Genomic DNA, 17,701 nt, shown 5'->3' with positions numbered 1-17,701 from the left:
GTCTGATTGTAGAAGAATAAGGCCCCAGTGCCTGAAGCTGCTGAAGAAGAAGATGATACACTTATCTTGAGAAAGTTGAAGCCCAAGATCCCTGACCACAATGATGCACATCCAGTTGCAGAGGACATGAAGCTCAGGAAATATGCATGACTGAGATTATGGAGACAGTCTGATCATTATGCTGTCAGGAGGAGAACTGTTGTGGACTACAGGTTCCACACAAAGGAACAACAAGATTTCTATGAGACAATTTTGCTTGACAAGAAGACCATAGTGTGTGACATGAGATGGATTGACTGGGAGTATATCCGGAAGAATGAAGATCATTATCCAGGAGTATATGATAGCTTCAAAGCATGTGGAGTAGACACATTTGTTGCTCAGGAGCTCACCAAGTGGAATGATGAGCTGATCATGCAGTTTTACTCCACTTCCCACTTCTACCCAGATGGAAAGATCATCTGGATGACAGAAGGTACTAGGTACCAATCCTTTGTAGAAGAATGGGCACAGTTGATCAATGCTCCAAAAGAAAGTGAAGATGACTTGGATGTCTATGCCAAGAAGAAGCAGGATCACAACTCCATGGCTAGTATGTACAGAGAGATCCCAGATGCTGCTCTAGAGACACATAAGTTTGGATCTGTACATTACCTGTTGTCTGGTTTGCCTACCATCAATTGGATCCTAAGGCACACTTTGCTGCCCAAGTTAGGTGATCACAAGATGATCAGAGGACATGCAATTAACTTGCTGCATATATTTGATGTGCCTCAGAAATTCAAAGTCATGAGTCTGATTGTGGAGACAATCAAAAGGACTGCTGCTGATCAGAAAAGATCTTGTGGATATGCCCCACACATTAAGGAGCTCATTAACTCCAAGATGGGCACATGCAAATATCTTTTGGATAAGGAGCATCTGCCCATCTACCCTGACTTTGAGAACAACACCATTGTCATGTATGAAAATGAACCATCATCAGCTCAAGCACATAAAAAGAGAGAGAAGGCAAAGGCAGAAAAAGCTACAAAGATGCCAACAGCTGAAGAAGCGTCTCAGGATTTCTTGAAGAGCAAGCAAGATCAACTTGGATACTTGATTGCCCAACTTGAGGATTGAGAAGGGCTTGGCCACCCTGACTCAAAACCAGGAGAGCTTGGAGAGGATCATTGAGCAGAAAATTTATGATCTTGATGTCAAGGTAACTGAGATCCAGTCAGTAGTTGAGCAACTTCAGGAGGAAGAGGAGGAGAAGAAGGGCAAGTCTACTACAGATGCTTTTCATAGAGTGCCCAGGATCTAGAGATCTGCTACAGTGCCTGTCACAAATACGAGAGCTACTACATCAGCACCAGCAGCCACAACATCAGTTCCACCAGCTCCAGCAGCCACTCCACCAGCTCCAGCTACATCAACAGAAGCCTTCGTCCTTGGAGTCATCTCAACGCCACCTCATCAAGACCAACCCTGAGAGTCGTTTAGCACTATGCATTTTTTATGAACTTTTTGGTAAGTTGTTGCCAAAGAGGGAGAAAATGTATAGATCATAGTCTTCGAGAGAGAGAGAGAGAGTGTTGCTTTTTGGTCTCCCTTTGCTTTGCTTGAACTTTATTGTATGTTTGCTTGATACAATATGTATTTTGTGTGATACTTGAATGATCATGTGTTTGATCTATATGCTACCTTAATGCTTGTTGGGTGATATTATCTCTTATATCCTTTTATGATCATTCACTTGCTTGGTGATGAGTGCATGCTTTTAACTTATATCATTTTGAGCGCTCCACCAAGATGTATGTGACATGAAAGAGTAACCCATGATCCTAACACATTGTGCATTTGTAGTCCAAAGCAAATTTTAAATAATGCACAAATTTAGGGGGAGCTCTTGCTTATCACATACTTCTCAAAGCAACGATGTTTTTCAATCTCATTATCATTTGTCGAAGCTTTGATCTATATGTTGTCATCAATTACCAAAAAGGGGGAGATTGAAAGTGCAACTATCCCTGGGTGGTTTTAGTAATTCATAACAACATATATCTCATTGAGCTAATGCTATTTCAAGATAAATATTTCAGGGAAGCTCAATGGTTGGCATGGTATGGATGAGAAACGTGGACCCCTCAAAATGCTAAGGACATAAGGATTGGCTCAAGCTTAAAACACAAGACTCTACATTTTACTTTTAGTGATCCAAGATCACATTGAGTCCATAGGGAAAGCCAATACTATTAAGAGGGGGTGAGGTGTTGCTTAATGAGTTGCTTGCTCAAAGTGCTTAGTGATATGCTCCAAAGCCCTCAACTACTTTCTCACATCCACATATGTCCCAAACTAGAAGTCAAACTCGGCCCTACCGAATCTTTCTATCCGGCGCCACCGAGTTCAATTGACATAGCCACTGCCAGAAACCCTAGTCTTTTTGGTCTCACCGATAGGGATCTCGGTCTCACCGAGATGGGATTTTAATCTCTCTGTTTCCCTTCGTAACATTTCGGTCAAACTGAGATGAGCGATCGGTCCCACCGAGATTGCAATGCAAACTCTATGTTTCCTTTTTATAACGTTTCGGTCTCACCGAAAAGAGTGAATCCACGGAGGGTAACGGTTGCGCGAGTCCACGGAGGGCTCCACCCACGAAGGGTCCACAAAGAAGCAACCTTGTCTATCCCACCATGGCCGTCGCCCATGAAGGACTTGCCTCACTAGCGGTAGATCTTCACGAAGTAGGCGATCTCCTTGCCCTTACAAACTCCTTGGTTCAACTCCACAATCTTGTCGGAGGCTCCCAAGTAACACCTAGCCAATCTAGGAGACACCACTCTCCAAGAAGTAACAAATGGTGTGTTGATGATGAACTCCTTGCTCTTGTGCTTCAAATGATAGTCTCCCCAACACTCAACTCTCTCTCACAGGATTTGGATCTGGTGGAAAGAAGATTTGAGTGGAAAGCAACTTGTGGAAGGCTAGAGATCAAGATTCATATGGTAGGAATGGAATATCTTGGCCTCAACACATGAGTAGGTGGTTCTCTCTCAGAAATGGTAAGTTGGAAGTGTAGGTTTGTTATGATGGCTCTCTCCACGAAGGAAGAGGAGGTGGAGGGGTATATATAGCCTCCACACAAAATCTAACCGTTACACACAATTTACCAATCTCGGTGGGACCGAATCAACAAACTCGGTCAGACTGATTCAGTAAACCTAGTGACCGTTAGTGATTTCGGTGGGACCAACATGCAACTCGGTAGGACCTATGTGGTTAGGGTTAGGGCATAACGTAATCTCGGTGAGACCGATTACACAAACTCGGTGAGACCGATTTTGGTAATAAGCTAACCAGAGAGTTGGTCAGGTAAACTCGGTGGGACCGATTCACTCTTTTCAGTGAGACCGAAATGTTACGAAAAGGAAATAGAGAGTTTACATTGCAATCTCGGTGGGACCGATCGCTCACTTCGGTTAGACTGAAACGTTACGAAGGGAAACAGAAAGATTACAATCCCATCTCGGTGAGACCGAGAGCCCTATCGGTGAGACCGATTTGCCTAGGGTTTGCGGCAGTGGCTATGACATCTGAACTCGGTGGCGCTGGATAGAAAGAATCGGTGGGGCTGAGTTTGACTTTAGGTTTAGGTCATAGGTGGATATGAGAAAGTAGTTGAGGGTTTTTGGAGCATATCACTAAGCACTTGAAGCAAGAAACTCATTAAGCAACACCTCATCCCTCCTTGATAGTATTGGCTTTTCCTATAGACTCAATGTGATCTTGGATCACTAAAATATAAAATGTAGAGTCTTGAGCTTTTGAGCTTGAGCCAATCCTTTTATCCTTAGTATTTTGAGGGATCCACTTTCCTCATCCATGCCATGCCATTAATTGAGCTTTCCTGAAATATTTATCTTGGAATGATGTTAGCTCAATGAGCTATATGTTGTTAGGAATTACCAAAACCACCTAGGGATAGTTGCACTTTCAATCCCCCCCTTTTTGGTAATTGATGACAACATATAGAACAAAGCTTCGACAAATGATAATAAGATTGAAAAACATCGTCACTTTGAGAAGTATGTGATAAGCAAGAGCTCCCCCTAAATTTGTGCATAGTTTATGATTTGCTTTGGACTGCAAATGCACAAGGAGTTAGTCTCGTGGGTTACTCTTCCATGTCACATACATCTTGGTGGAGCACTCAAAATAATAAAGATTAAATACATGCACTCATCACCAAGCAAAGTGAATGATCAAATAAAGATAAATGAGATATTGCCATCTAACAAGCATTAAGATAGCATATGATCAAACACATGATCATCATTGTATCACACAGACAATAACGTAGTATCTCAAGCAAGCAAAAGTAAATAAAGTTCAACCACAAAGACAAGAGAGAACAAAAGCAAACTCTCTCTCTCTCGAAGCCTATGACTATAAGCCTATGACTATACATTTTTCTCCCCCTTTGGCAACATGTTACCAAAAAGTTCCTAGAAAATGCATAGTACTATTTCGTCTCTCAGGCTTGGTCTTCAGGTGGTGGTGTAGAGATGGCTCCTTGGACGAAGACTTCAGTTGATGTGGATGGAGCTGGAGGAGTTGGTGCTGGAGCTGGTTGCACTGGAGCTGTAGCTGGTGCAGATGAATTGGCTCTGGTGTCTGACACTGTCTCTGCAACTGATCTTTGAGCTCGAGGCACAATGGCAAATGCAACAGTGGTTTTCCTACCCATCCTCTCCTGCATGTCATCCTGAAGCTGCTCCACAACAGACTGGATCTTAGTTACTTTCACATCTAAGTCATAGAACTTTTGTTCCATGATTCTTTCCAGGCTCTCCTGGTTTTGAGTTAGGGTGGCCAACCCTTTCTCAATCCTCAGAGTTGATGCTATTAGGTAACCAAGCTAGTCCTGCTTGCTCTTCAAAAAGTACTCAGATGCCTCCTCTAAAGTTGGCATCTTGGCAGCCTTCTCCTTCTTTTCCTTCTCCCTTTTCTCTTGTGCTTGCACTGAAGATGGTTCATTCTCATTCATGACTACTTGATTGTCCTCAAAATCTGGATAGATAGCAAAGTGTTCCTTGTCCAACAATTATTTGCCTGTGCCCATCTTGGAGTTGATCAGCTCCTAGATTTGGGGGGCATACCCACAACTTCTCTTCTGGTCTGCTGCTGTCCTCTTGATAGTCTCAACTATGAGGCTCATGACCTTGAATTTCTGTGGCACATCAAATATGTGTAGCGAGTTTATTGCATGGCCTCTGATCATGTTGTGGTCACCTGACTTGGGCAAGAGAGTGTGCCTTAGGATCCAGTTGATCGTTTGCAGCCCTGACAGAAGGAAATGGACAGACCCAAACTTGAAAGTCTCAAGTGCTTTGTCTAGGATCTCCTTGTACATGCGTGACATAGAGTTGTGATCCTTCTTCTTCTTGGAGTAGACATCCAAGTCATCTTCACTCTCCTCTAGTGCATTGATCAGTTCAGCCCATTCTTCAATTGTGGATTGATATCTTGTACCTTCAGACATCCAGACTATTCTGCCATCAGGATAAAAGTGAGCTGTGGAGTAGAATTGCATTACAAGCTCATCATTCCAGTTTGTGAACTTCTGTCCAACAAACTCATCAACTACACAAGCCTTGAAACTTTCAAACACTCCTGGGTAGTGATCCTCATTTGCCTTCATGTATTTCCAGTCTACCCACCTCATGTCACAAACTATGGGCTTCTTGTCCAATAGCACAGTCTCATAGAAATCCTGCTGTTCCTTAGTGTGGAACCTGTAGTCAACAACAGTCCTTCTCCTGATTGCATAAGGATCAGACAATCTCCACTGCCTGAGCCCTGCATCCTTCCTCAGCTTCATGTTCTCATCCACTAGATGAGCATCGTTGTGGTCTGGAATCTTAGGTTTCAGCTTCCTTAGAACTTGTCCTTTATCTTCTTCCTCTTCAGCAACTTCAGGCACTGGGGCCTTGTTCTTCTCAGCAGCTGGTATACTCCTGGTATTCCTTTTAGGTGCAGACTTGGCCTTAGAGGCAACTTTGGGTGCTTCTTTGGGCTTTGATGATGCAACCCCTGACCTTATAGCATCACCCATCAGATTTTGTGCCTTGGATGCTGGAGCAGCAACCTCTTCTTCCACTTCCTCTTCCATCATGGAAGGCTGTCCAACAACTCTGGCCATGGTCTTTTTGACCCTTTCCTTCCTCTTTTTCCCTTCTGTAGCAGGCTCTTTGGGTTCAGATATCTCAGGTTCTTGAGTTGAAGCTTTGACTTTCAGCATAGGTGTCCTCTTGGCAGGGACCTTCCTGTTTAGTACTGGCTTGGTGGTTTTAGCTGAGCCATACTCCTTTTTGAGCACTATCTTCTTGGAAGTAGCCTCATCTTCTTCTGCCACATAGTCTTCATCCTCAGAGTCTGAGGTTCTCTTCCTTCTGGCCCTTGTGGCAGCTTTGGGCAAATTGCTAGGAGTGCTCCTGCTGCCCTCATCTGAGGTGCTAGAGGGACTAGTGCCCTCACTCATGTGAACCTGCTCCTCTTCCCTGTTTTGGCTGTCACTTTGGTCTGACATGCTGCAAACACTGACTGCTGACCCTGTGAATAGATATAGATGAGATAGAATGGATGGGCATCACAAAATGCAGAGGTTTTTGCAAAAGAATGATTCAAAAACTTAGTTTTAGTTTTCCACAGAAAGCATTTCGGATGAACCGATTTGCAAACTCGGTGATACCGAAGCAGCTTCTGGAACATAAACTTGTGAACTCGGTCAGACTGAGTCACAGTTCGGTGGCACCAAGACTGCTAGGGTTTCACAGAGTTCTAAAATCGGTCACACCAATTTGCAATTCTCGGTCAGACCGAGAATCACTTCTGCAGTGACCTTAGCCGAATCGGTGGAACTGAGTTTTTCAACTCGGTGGGTCCGAGATTGTTTTGGCGGAAACCTAACCCTAAATTTTTAATTCACATCTAATCTAAGGATTGTTTTGACTGGATAGAAGTGTTTCAATCATGGCAAGAATCATAATGAACACAATGTGCTAGGAATCAGACGGGGATAGCACTGTGATCGAGTCCATACCCTAGTTTGGCGATGAACTCGCTACAGCGGCAACGGCGGGGATGAATTCCGTTGACGGCAGCGGAGACCAGCGACTGGAGGCAGCTGGCGACGAAGTCGATGATCCGGAGACCTTGGAGGCAGAGCGAGCTATGCGCGGGCGAAGGGGTTTGGAGAAGGTTTCCAAAATTTTGCCCGTGAGTATATATAGCCCGACCTTGTCGGTGTGACCGAGTGGAACAACTCGGTGGCACCGAGATGCATAACTGTTGACAGTTACAGCAACTCGGTGAGACCGAAAAGTTCAAATCGGTTGCACCGAGATTGAAAACCTAGATCGACTTAGTGATCTTGGTATGACCAAAATGGAAGAATCGGTCAGACCGAAATGCACAAAGAAGTTTTGGAAGTTTAAGTCTATGACGAATCGGGGACTCCGAGTGCTCCTCACACAAAGTGGTTCGAATTTGACTTGATCAAATTTGGTGATGTAGCATGAATAGAGTTTGAGACAAGAAAAGCATAGATAGCTAGAGAAGGTTCTTAGGCATTCTTGTTCATCCACTTGGCAAAAGAAAAGAAGCCAATCAATCAAAGCAACAAGTGGATGTCCTCGAATGAGTTAAATATGCAACCAACATGCTCACACAATAAAATGGCAAATGAAATATGTGGCAAAGCATGCACAACCAATTCTAGCATCTATCAAACAATTGGCGATGACTAGGTCATCTATATATGAGTATATTGACTTAGGAGTCAAATGAGAACATTTGATCATAGGTCATACTCATCGTTTAAGCTCAAGTGGGGTTACCACTTTTACATAATGCATTGATGTGTTCACATCATTAGAGTTGCTTTGACTCAATTCTTAGAGTTAAGCTCCCCCTAGATGTGAGATCCCCCCTTAGGGGGATGAACCAACCTTTGGTTTTGTCGATGATGACTTCATGTAGGTGTTGAAGATGTGGATGCTCAATGTTGATGAAGATCATTCGGAGCAATCCTTTGGAGTGAGTTGCACTTTCAATACCTACACAGGTTAGTCCCACAAGGAACAAGCAAGTATATCCATAGACATAGAGTGATGCACACCCAAGATGATGTCCATGAAAGCATTAGGTTACCTTGTCCCTTGCCTTACCAACATGAGGGTTTGTGACTCCTTGAACTAGTGCAAGATGTGGAAGTTGATTGCACTTGTCCTTGCCATAATGATATGAGTGAAGAATGTTGGCGGAGTCACCCTCAAGAACTCTCTAGTTCTTCTTCTTCGGGATCCACATCATCTTGATGGGAATCCTTAGAGTTGTAGTCATGCTTGATGAAGTAGAACTTGACGTAGTCTTGGGAACCCACTTGACCAAGGCCTCAGGAGCTTCTTCAAATGCATCAATCTCCTCTTGAAGTTTGTCCTTGCCTTTTTCCTTGTGGTCTTGTGGTGGAAGATCATCTTGAGCTTGTGTCCCCTTGAAGGAAGTAGGATCATACTTCTCTTGTTGAGGAACAAACTTCGTCTTGGGGTATTGATCTTCTTCCCACTCAACTCCATTGGCATTGAACTTTCGTTCAAAACCAACACCTTGGTTCTTCCGGTGCCTTCCTTGCTTGCGGACAATTTCCTCGAATTGCTTACTTCCGGCAAGGCTCTTGTATACACCTTTCTCTATAATTCCCTTCAATAAGCTATTTTCTTGCTGAAGTGTAACTTGGCTAAGAGAATCATTAGTGGAATCAAGAGAACTACTAGAAGCAACAATATTGGATGTAGCATGATTATTGTTACTACTAGAGGAAGAATCCTTCTTGTTCTTGTTACTAGACTTGACTTGAGGCACGTAAGTAGATAAGAGTAAACGCTTGGCAATGTAAGAAGAACTTTTCTTGCAAAGATCATCATTGATTGCTTTTAAGAACTCATGCTCTTGCTCAAGATTGAGCTTTTCAAAGCGTAACTTCTCATGAGTCCTCAAAAGTTCCCGATGATCCCCTAAGATAGTTTCATGAGCTAACTTAAGAGTGTTTAGTTCTTTAGTAAGAAGCTCAATCTTCTCCTTATCATTGTCATTCATTTTATCTTGATTAGCATGATTAATTGACGTTTCATCATAGTATTCATCACTAGAGTTGTCAACAAGTAAATCATCATCACGTAACAAGCCATCTTCATCACTATTGAAATCAACATACTCGGGGTGTGTTACCTTATGGCCTTAAGCCATGAAGCATCTCCCAATTCCTTCATTTGGTGAATCAAATATGTCTTAGGAGTTAGTCGACACAAGTGCTAGACCGGCAACTCCTTCATCTTGAGTATGTTCGGAGTCGGAGTGATAGCTTCTCTCGGAGTGATGTTCAGAGTCGGAACCGGATACCCATTCACCAACATGAGCTTAATGTCTTCGTTTTGTGTAGCTCTTTGATGACTTGTCCTTACTTTCCGAATCCTTGCTTCTCCGGGATGTTCTTCGTTCATAACGATCATCTCTACTCCTCTTATCTCTTGGCGATGATTCTTCTCTTCTACTTCTTCTCTTGGGAGAATCTTCTCTTCTTTTGTAGGGTGTCGTACACTCATTGGAATAGTGTCCGGGTCTCCCACAATTGTAGCAATTGCGCTCTCGACTGGAAGATCTTTTGTCATTGTAGGACCTTGACTTGGAGCTTCTTTCTTTGCTTCTACTCTTGTAGAATTGGTTGAAGTTCTTCACCATTAAGCTCAATTCTTCATTGAAGGTTTGTTTCTCACTTGATGATGTAGGAACTTCACATGAGGCTTTGTAAGCACCACTTGACTTGTTGTGAAGTTCCTCCTTATCCTTGAGTGACATCTCATGAGCAACAATTCTTCCAATGACCTCCGTTGGCTTGAGATTCTTGTAATCGGGCATCATTTGGATCAATGTGCACATGGTATCATATTTTCCATCCAATGCTCTTAGGATCTTCTTGATGATGAATTTGTCGGTCATCTCTTCACTTCCTAAGCCCGCAATCTCACTTGTGATAGGAGCAAGCCTAGAGTACATTTCAACGACACCTTCACCATCCTTCATTTTGAACTTGTCAAGTTGACTTTGAAGCACATCCAACTTGGATTCCTTGACAGAGTCAGTACCTTCATGCATATTAATCAAAGTATCCCAAATTTCCTTTGCATTATCAAGATGGCTGATTTTGTTGAATTCTTCGGGGCACAATCCGTTGAAGAGGATATCACAAGCTTGAGCGTTGTATTGCAACATCTTTAACTCATCCGTGCTAGCTTCACGGTTTGGTTCCCTCCCATCAAAGAATTCACCTTGCAACCAATACACACAATAACCCAAACGGCGGGGTTATGTCCGAGAATATGCATTTTCATCTTATGCTTCCAACTAGCAAAATTAGTACCATCAAAGTAAGGACCTCTACGGTGATAATTTCCCTCGCTAGACGCCATACTCTCCTAGGTTGTGAAACCAAGGCTATGACCACCAAAAGCTATGGAAATCAAAGCAAATGGATACCAAAGCTTTGATACCACTTGTAGGATCTTGAAGTATGTCTAGGGGGGGGGGGTGATTAGACTACTTGACCAATTAAAAACTTAACCTTTTCCCAATTTTAGTCTTTGGCAGATTTTAGCTATCTTAGCACAAGTCAAGCAATCTTCACACAATTCAAGCAAGCATGCAAAGAGTATATGAGCAGCGGAAAGTAAAGCATGCAACTTGCAAGAATGTAAAGGGAAGGGTTTGGAGATTTCAAACGCAATTTGGAGACACGGTGATTTTTGAGCCGTGGTTCCGATAGGTGGTGCTATCGTACATCCACGTTGATGGAGAATTCAACCCACGAAGGGTAACGGTTGCGCGAGTCCACGGAGGGCTCCACCCATGAAGGGTCCACGAAGAAGCAACCTTGTCTATCCCACCATGGCTGTCGCCCATGAAGGACTTGCCTCACTAGTGGTAGATCTTCACAAAGTAGGCGATCTCCTTGCCCTTACAAACTCCTTGGTTCAACTCCACAATCTTGTCGGAGGCTCCCAAGTGACACCTAGCCAATCTAGGAGACACCACTCTGCAATAAGTAACAAATGGTATGTTGATGATGAACTTCTTGCTCTTGTGCTTCAAATGATAGTCTCCCTAACACTCAACTCTCTCTCTCAGGATTTCGATCTGGTGGAAAGAAGATTTGAGTGGGAAGCAACTTGGGGCAGGCTAGAGATCAAGATTCATATGGTAGGAATGGAATATCTTGGCCTCAACACATGAGTAGGTGGTTCTCTCTCAGAAATGGTAAGTTGGAAGTGTAGGTTTGTTCTGATGGCTCTCTCCATGAATGAAGAGGATGTGGAGGGGTATATATAGTCTCCACACAAAATCTAACCGTTACACACAATTTACCAATCTCGGTGGGACCAAATCAACAAACTCGGTCAAACCGATTCAGTAAACCTAGTGACCGTTAGTGATTTCGGTGGGACTGACATGCAACTCGGTAGGACCGATGTGGTTAAGGTTAGGGCATAACGTAATCTCGGTGAGACCGATTACACAAACTCGGTGAGACCAATTTTGGTAATAAGCTAACTAGAGAGTTGGTCAGGTAAACTCGGTGGGACCAATTCGCTCTTTTCGGTGAGACCGAAATGTTACGAAAAGGAAAGAGAGAGTTTACATTGCAATCTTGGTGGGACCGATCTCTCACTTCGGTTAGACCAAAACGTTACGAAGGGAAACAGAGAGATTACAATCCCATCTCGGTGAGACCAAGATCCCTATCGGTGAGACCGATTTGCCTAGGGTTTGTGGCAGTGGCTATGACATCTGAACTCAGTGGCGCCGGATAAAAAGAATCGGTGGGGCCGAGTTTGAATTTAGGTTTAGGTCATAGGTGGATATGAGAAAGTAGTTGAGAGTTTTTGGAGCATATCACTAAGCACTTGAAGCAAGAAACTCATTAAGCAACACCTCATCCCTCCTTGATAGTATTGGCTTTTCCTATAGACTCAATGTGATCTTGGATCACTAAAATATAAAATGTAGAGTCTTGAGCTTTTGAGCTTGAGCCAATCCTTTTATCCTTAGTATTTTGAGGGATCCACTTTCCTCATCCATGCCATGCCATTCATTGAGCTTTCCTGAAATATTTATCTTGGAATTATGTTAGCTCAATGAGCTATATGTTGTTAGCAATTACCAAAACCACCTAGGGATAGTTGCACTTTCAGTGGGTTGAAGTCTCCATCAATGTGGATGTACGATAGCACCACCTATCGGAACCACGGATAAAAAAATCTCCGTGTCACCATTGCGTTTGCTTCCTCAAACTCCTCCCTTTACCTTCTTAGAATTGCATGTGTAGGTTGATTGCTTGACTTGTGCTAAGTTGCTAAAATCTACCAAGAACTAAAATTGGGAAAAGGCTAGATTTTTATTTGGTCAAGTAATCTAATCACCCCCCCTCTAGACACACTTTTGATCCTACAATGGACGATCTCGAGCTCCTCCACCACTGGTGCCCGCCACATCGCCCGTCCGTGCAGGTGCGGGCGAAGCGGCCCCAGACGGGCTGATCGCTGCGATCGTCTTCTTCATCGGTGCCATGTCGGTGAAGAAGCTACTGTCCTAACTAACATACTAGATTCTCACAACTAACTGCCCCTACCTGGCGCGCCAAAGATGCCGGGGAAAACCAACACCTATGGGGTCACAAGGATCCCTTCTATGTTCGGCGGGGGATTAGTTGCACGAAGAGCAGGTCGAGCCGTTAACACACAGAGGATTTACCCTGGTTCGGTCCGCAAATATGCATAATACCCTAGTCCTGCTTGTCTGGATATATGTGTTTTTGAGCTTTTGAACTAGCTATGGTGCGTGCCTTGTCCAAAAGTCCGAATCCTCTCTCTGTATGCCTTGGGCCTCCTTTTATACGCAAAGGGGTTGCCACAGTGGCACACAGGAGGTGATGAGCTACAGTTGTACGAGCTTATCGCTCGGCAACATAGGACAAACACATTTAATGCGTCGCCTACGTGTCCTCTTGCTTTATTGGGGATGACAACAGAAGCCATCCCGTCTTTAGCCGCTCCTCCTTGCTTCGACACGCGTCTGGGTCGACGAGGCATGCAGTGCCACGTTGGCCAACTAGCTGCTATGTTGGCACAATGGTAAAGCTTCCACGAAGATCTGCATGCCGCCACATAGGCGCCTACTTAGTTGGCACGCTTATCATCGCACTAGAGTGGTGGTGAGGTGGCGAAACCTTGCCGGGCGCGGGTCTGGCCGCGGCCCAGCGATCGTCCCCGGCAAGGCTTGCCACGGGCCTCAGAGTCGTCCCTGGCAAGGGTCTTGCTGGGGGTCTTCGTCTTCTGGTCCCACGTGGATCTGTGGGCTGTCAATCTTTATGAGGAGCTGCATGCTATTAGGCATGTGCTCTCCAGATCTTGGTCTTGACATTGTCGATGGTGTCAGAGCTCTCAGCCCCAAGGGTGATGGACTTGCTGGTGCTGTGCGGGTTGCCCCGGCAAGGCCCTTGCCGGGGGTAGTCCAACTTGCCCTTTGCTCCTCGTGTTTTGAGTATATGTCTTTGGTAGTCTTCGGGTTTTGCCTTCCTCTGCCTCGCCAGGCCCTGCCGCAGGTGTGGCTGCAACTGCCCGTGCACTAGTAAGGGGTACAGAAGTACCCATACTTTTGTACACCGACAAACGTTGGTCTTGAGGGATTTGGTAAGCTTGACAAATCGGACTTTGGCACCTAGCCAATATGCATGATATCTATCAAATTCATCACTGAGACCCTTGATTTCCTTTTGCATGTTCATAAGTTCTTCAGTAGTCATATTCATAACATTTTTCTTCAGAAATCTCTCCTTCTTGTACTGGCCTTCTTGACTTGCCTGACCATCTCAAATTTCCATTTTTCTTCACTGATGAAGGTCGTCAACATATGTTTTTGACTAGGAGTGAGGTTCAAGTTTGGCAAAGGAGTGTTGGGATCCTTATGCCATAGGTCAATGAAGTCGAGGATCTTCTTTGGATCCAGCATGAGAGGCACAAAACCGCCTTTGGCTCTAGAGGCCCTTTCTTACCTGTCCCTGATGATTTCATCGAGTTCTTCATCATCAGCTTCATCATCATCAGATGGAACTTGGAACGCCACTTGCTTCTTATGAGGACTTGGCCTCGTTCCTCCTCCAGCAGTGGCTTTGACCTTCAGCAAGGTTGGACCTGTTGAGGACTGTGGTGGAGCTGAGGAAGATGCAGATGCTCCAGAAGTAATAGAAATCCCGCGATCCATTGACACGTTGCAAGATGCACATGTGTCGAGGACTTTGCAGCAGCAACTGAGGATTTTGTGGCAACAGAGGGAATTGGAGCTGCCCTTGAGGAAGTTGCCTGAGAATCTGCCTTGAGGGCTTTGATGTTGAAGAACTTGGTCGTGAGGGCATTGCTGTTGAGGAACTCGGCTTCACAGCTGATTTCTTCGGCATAGCCTTCTTAGAGCATCTGCAGCCATTTGGCTCCCCAGGTCGCCGAAAACGCCGTCTAGGGCCGAACTGGCGTTAATTTCCGCATGGGGGTGTCGGTGTCAAAACCGGCGGATCTCGGGTAGGGGGTCCCAAACTGTGCGTCTAAGGCTAATCGTAACAGGAGGCGGGGGACACGATGTTTACCCAGGTTCGGGCCCTCTCTATGGAGGTAATACCCTACTTCCTGCTTGATTGATCTTGATGATATGAGTATTACAAGAGTTGATCTACCACGAGATCGTAGAGGCTAACCCTAGAAGCTAGCATATGATTATGATTGTTCTTTTTTGTCCTACGGACTAAACCCTCCGGTTTATATAGACACCAGAGAGGGCTAGGGTTACATAGAGTCGGTTATAGAGAAGGGAGTCTACATATCCGAACCGCCAAGCTTGCCTTCCACGCAAAGGAGAGTCCCACCCGGACATGGGACGAAGTCTTCTATGTTGTATCTTCATAGTCCAAGAGTCTGGCTAAAGTATATAGTCCGGCTGTCCGAGGACCCCTTAATCCAGGACTCCCTTAGTAGCCCCTGAACCAGGCTTCAATGATGATTGAGTCCGACGGGCAGATTGTCTTCAGCATTGCAAGGCGGGTTCCTTCTCTGAATACTCCAAAGTAGATCTTTGAACACAAGAATCGTGTCCGGCTCTGCAAAACAAATTCCACATACCAATACCCTCTTATGGAGAGCTAGATTCCATAGTGGAGTTGACTTAGCTAAATTAGCAACTTATCGATCTGCTGTAGCTTTTCAAATCCACTCTAACCGAACTATGTTAATTACGGAATACCGCCTATCCTTAGAAAATAAGATTGTCCTTGTACTTGCTCTCCCATTCCTGGGAGTCCTTCAAGGGTATCAGATCTTGCTTGAAACAGGTTTTTCTTTCGCGCTTCCCCTAGCGCAGGCAGTAGTTTGATAGCGAGTTCACCTTCCTAGTAATGTTTGCTCATTAATACTTTTCCCCGAGCGATGGTTTAGTGGATTCGGAATTGTAACCAAGCATCCTGGGTTCTATACCTGATTCAACACTAGAGCATGCAGCCGATCCTGGATACATAACTATATAAAGTGTGTGTGCTGTTTTGGATCTTTATTGGTAGCCAGTCTTTCACTTCTGCCTCTGCACTCCCATGCCTTTCTTGGTCGGACCAACCCAACCGGCGATTTCCGACAAGTCTTTCTGCTTAGAGCAAGAAGCGGAAGGACTCCACCCTCCTTAATGCATATATACTTTGAAAATTCCATAATATAGTATATTCTATTCTCTCTCCTACAACTCTAGGCTATATATTCGTACGCATTTCTAACTATTTTTTTGCAACCAAGCAGATTATCCGGAACCATGCATGAATTGAGCTAAGCTGCAAAAAAAATACTATTTCCAAAAATAGTCAATTCAATGATGACCCTCCATGAATTTATCTTGAATCGGGACCTTTTGGCTCAACTTTATCCTAGTTTTGCCGAAGGAGCAACCCCTTTTTTCACTTTAAATTGGTCCAAATACGCAGAATTTCTGACTTTTCGTGGAGGACTAGATCCTAATCCAAACCCTTATTCTTAGATTCCTTATTTCCTCGCCGCTAATGCAAATCTGGATTACTTTTATCAAATGCAGATTTCTTATCAAATGCAGTTGTATTTACTATTTCATTTTACTTATTTGAGCGGCCAGCCACTTTTGCCTATTATGTTTTTTCCTATGTATGTTCATTTTTATGTCTTTTTATATGCGGTTTTGGTATTTTCCCTTCTAAGCAAACTCTTTTTCGCCATTTTGTCTTTAATTGAACTAGTATAAGCTCCGTATTTCTAACTCTACTCTTTCTGGCTCCGTATTTCTAACTCTACTCTTTCTGGCTTCGTATTTCTAACTCTACTCTTTCTGGCTCCGTATTGAAAACTCGAATTGGATTTTGTGTCGGCTGGCCGGCAGGACCGCCAACCCGCAGATGTAGGGAGGTCTCCTCTTGAACCGAGAAATCAAAGTCGCGATCAGATAGGTATCTATCCGGATGAAAATCCGGAAAGTGCTGGTTCAATCCTGGCTCGTGACACGTGAGGTGTAAGCCAGAAACAGGGGTTGTCCTCTCCCTTACTTAAGTCCTAGTCCATCTTTTCGTTCCCCAAAGGGGAAGTCAAGCAATAATGAGGGAACTTGACCCACACCTAGCGAAAGAGTTTGGTTGCTCGAAGGAAGCAGAAGCAAAACCTGCTTTCTTTCTATCCCAACCTCCAAGGGTTCCTCCCTGTATGACATAGTCCATTGGATTGGGGCAATAGTACGGACCTATGTTTGGTGTCCTCTCTCTCACTTTCTCGTCAGATCCTAGTCCCGAAGGGCAATACATTGAGTTGGAAAGACGGCGGGCTTTCGTAAATTCCATTCTGTAGCCGAACTAGCCCCTGGATCAGCTCTCATAGTGGGAGAATCAGAGTCAAGTTAGGCGCAAAAGAGGGGACTGACATCATTCGTCGTGATTGGATCAATCAGACTCCCCCACAGGAAATGCCAAGGGGCGCCCTTTCTCATTACCATCTACCGCCCATTTCTTCATCATCTGTTGCTGCCTTAAGTGCGTAAAGTAGGCTCAGCTTCTTAGGTTTCTAAATATCTTGTAGTAGCCGAAGGTAGTCTAGTCCACTTGTTAGATTGAATTGAATCTTATATAACCTACGTAGCTAAAGAGAAAATCATAATAGTCTAAGTGGACCTCTCAAAGGTATAAATAATTAGACATTAGTCTTACTGGTTCGGTCTTTTTTTTGTTATGATGCCCACATTTCATACTTCTCAATTCTTATTTATTCAAGGGTTCGTATGTACTGAGTGACTCTAGGTCTATTCAGATGCAGCTTCAGGAGAGCTTTATTCGGCCTTTGTATGACCGTCTTCCCTTCCTGTCTATCTCCTTCAGTCAGGTAGTTCTGCTTCCGATGCCGGAGGAGCAGGGTGGGATAGAAAGGTAGTTTCTGAGTTCGAGATGTCTGAGCTTGGAGGTTCCGCTTCTCTAATGTGATAATAAAGCAACAAGTAACGCCGCTCCCGTGCGCTCATCCCTTGCTTGTTCTTGAGCAATTTTTCTACCTCCTTTCTTTTT

This window comes from Triticum dicoccoides, chromosome 1B (assembly GCF_002162155.2).
Source record: "Triticum dicoccoides isolate Atlit2015 ecotype Zavitan chromosome 1B, WEW_v2.0, whole genome shotgun sequence".
NCBI lineage: Eukaryota > Viridiplantae > Streptophyta > Magnoliopsida > Poales > Poaceae > Triticum > Triticum dicoccoides.
Note: the sequence above shows the minus strand (reverse complement) of the source record.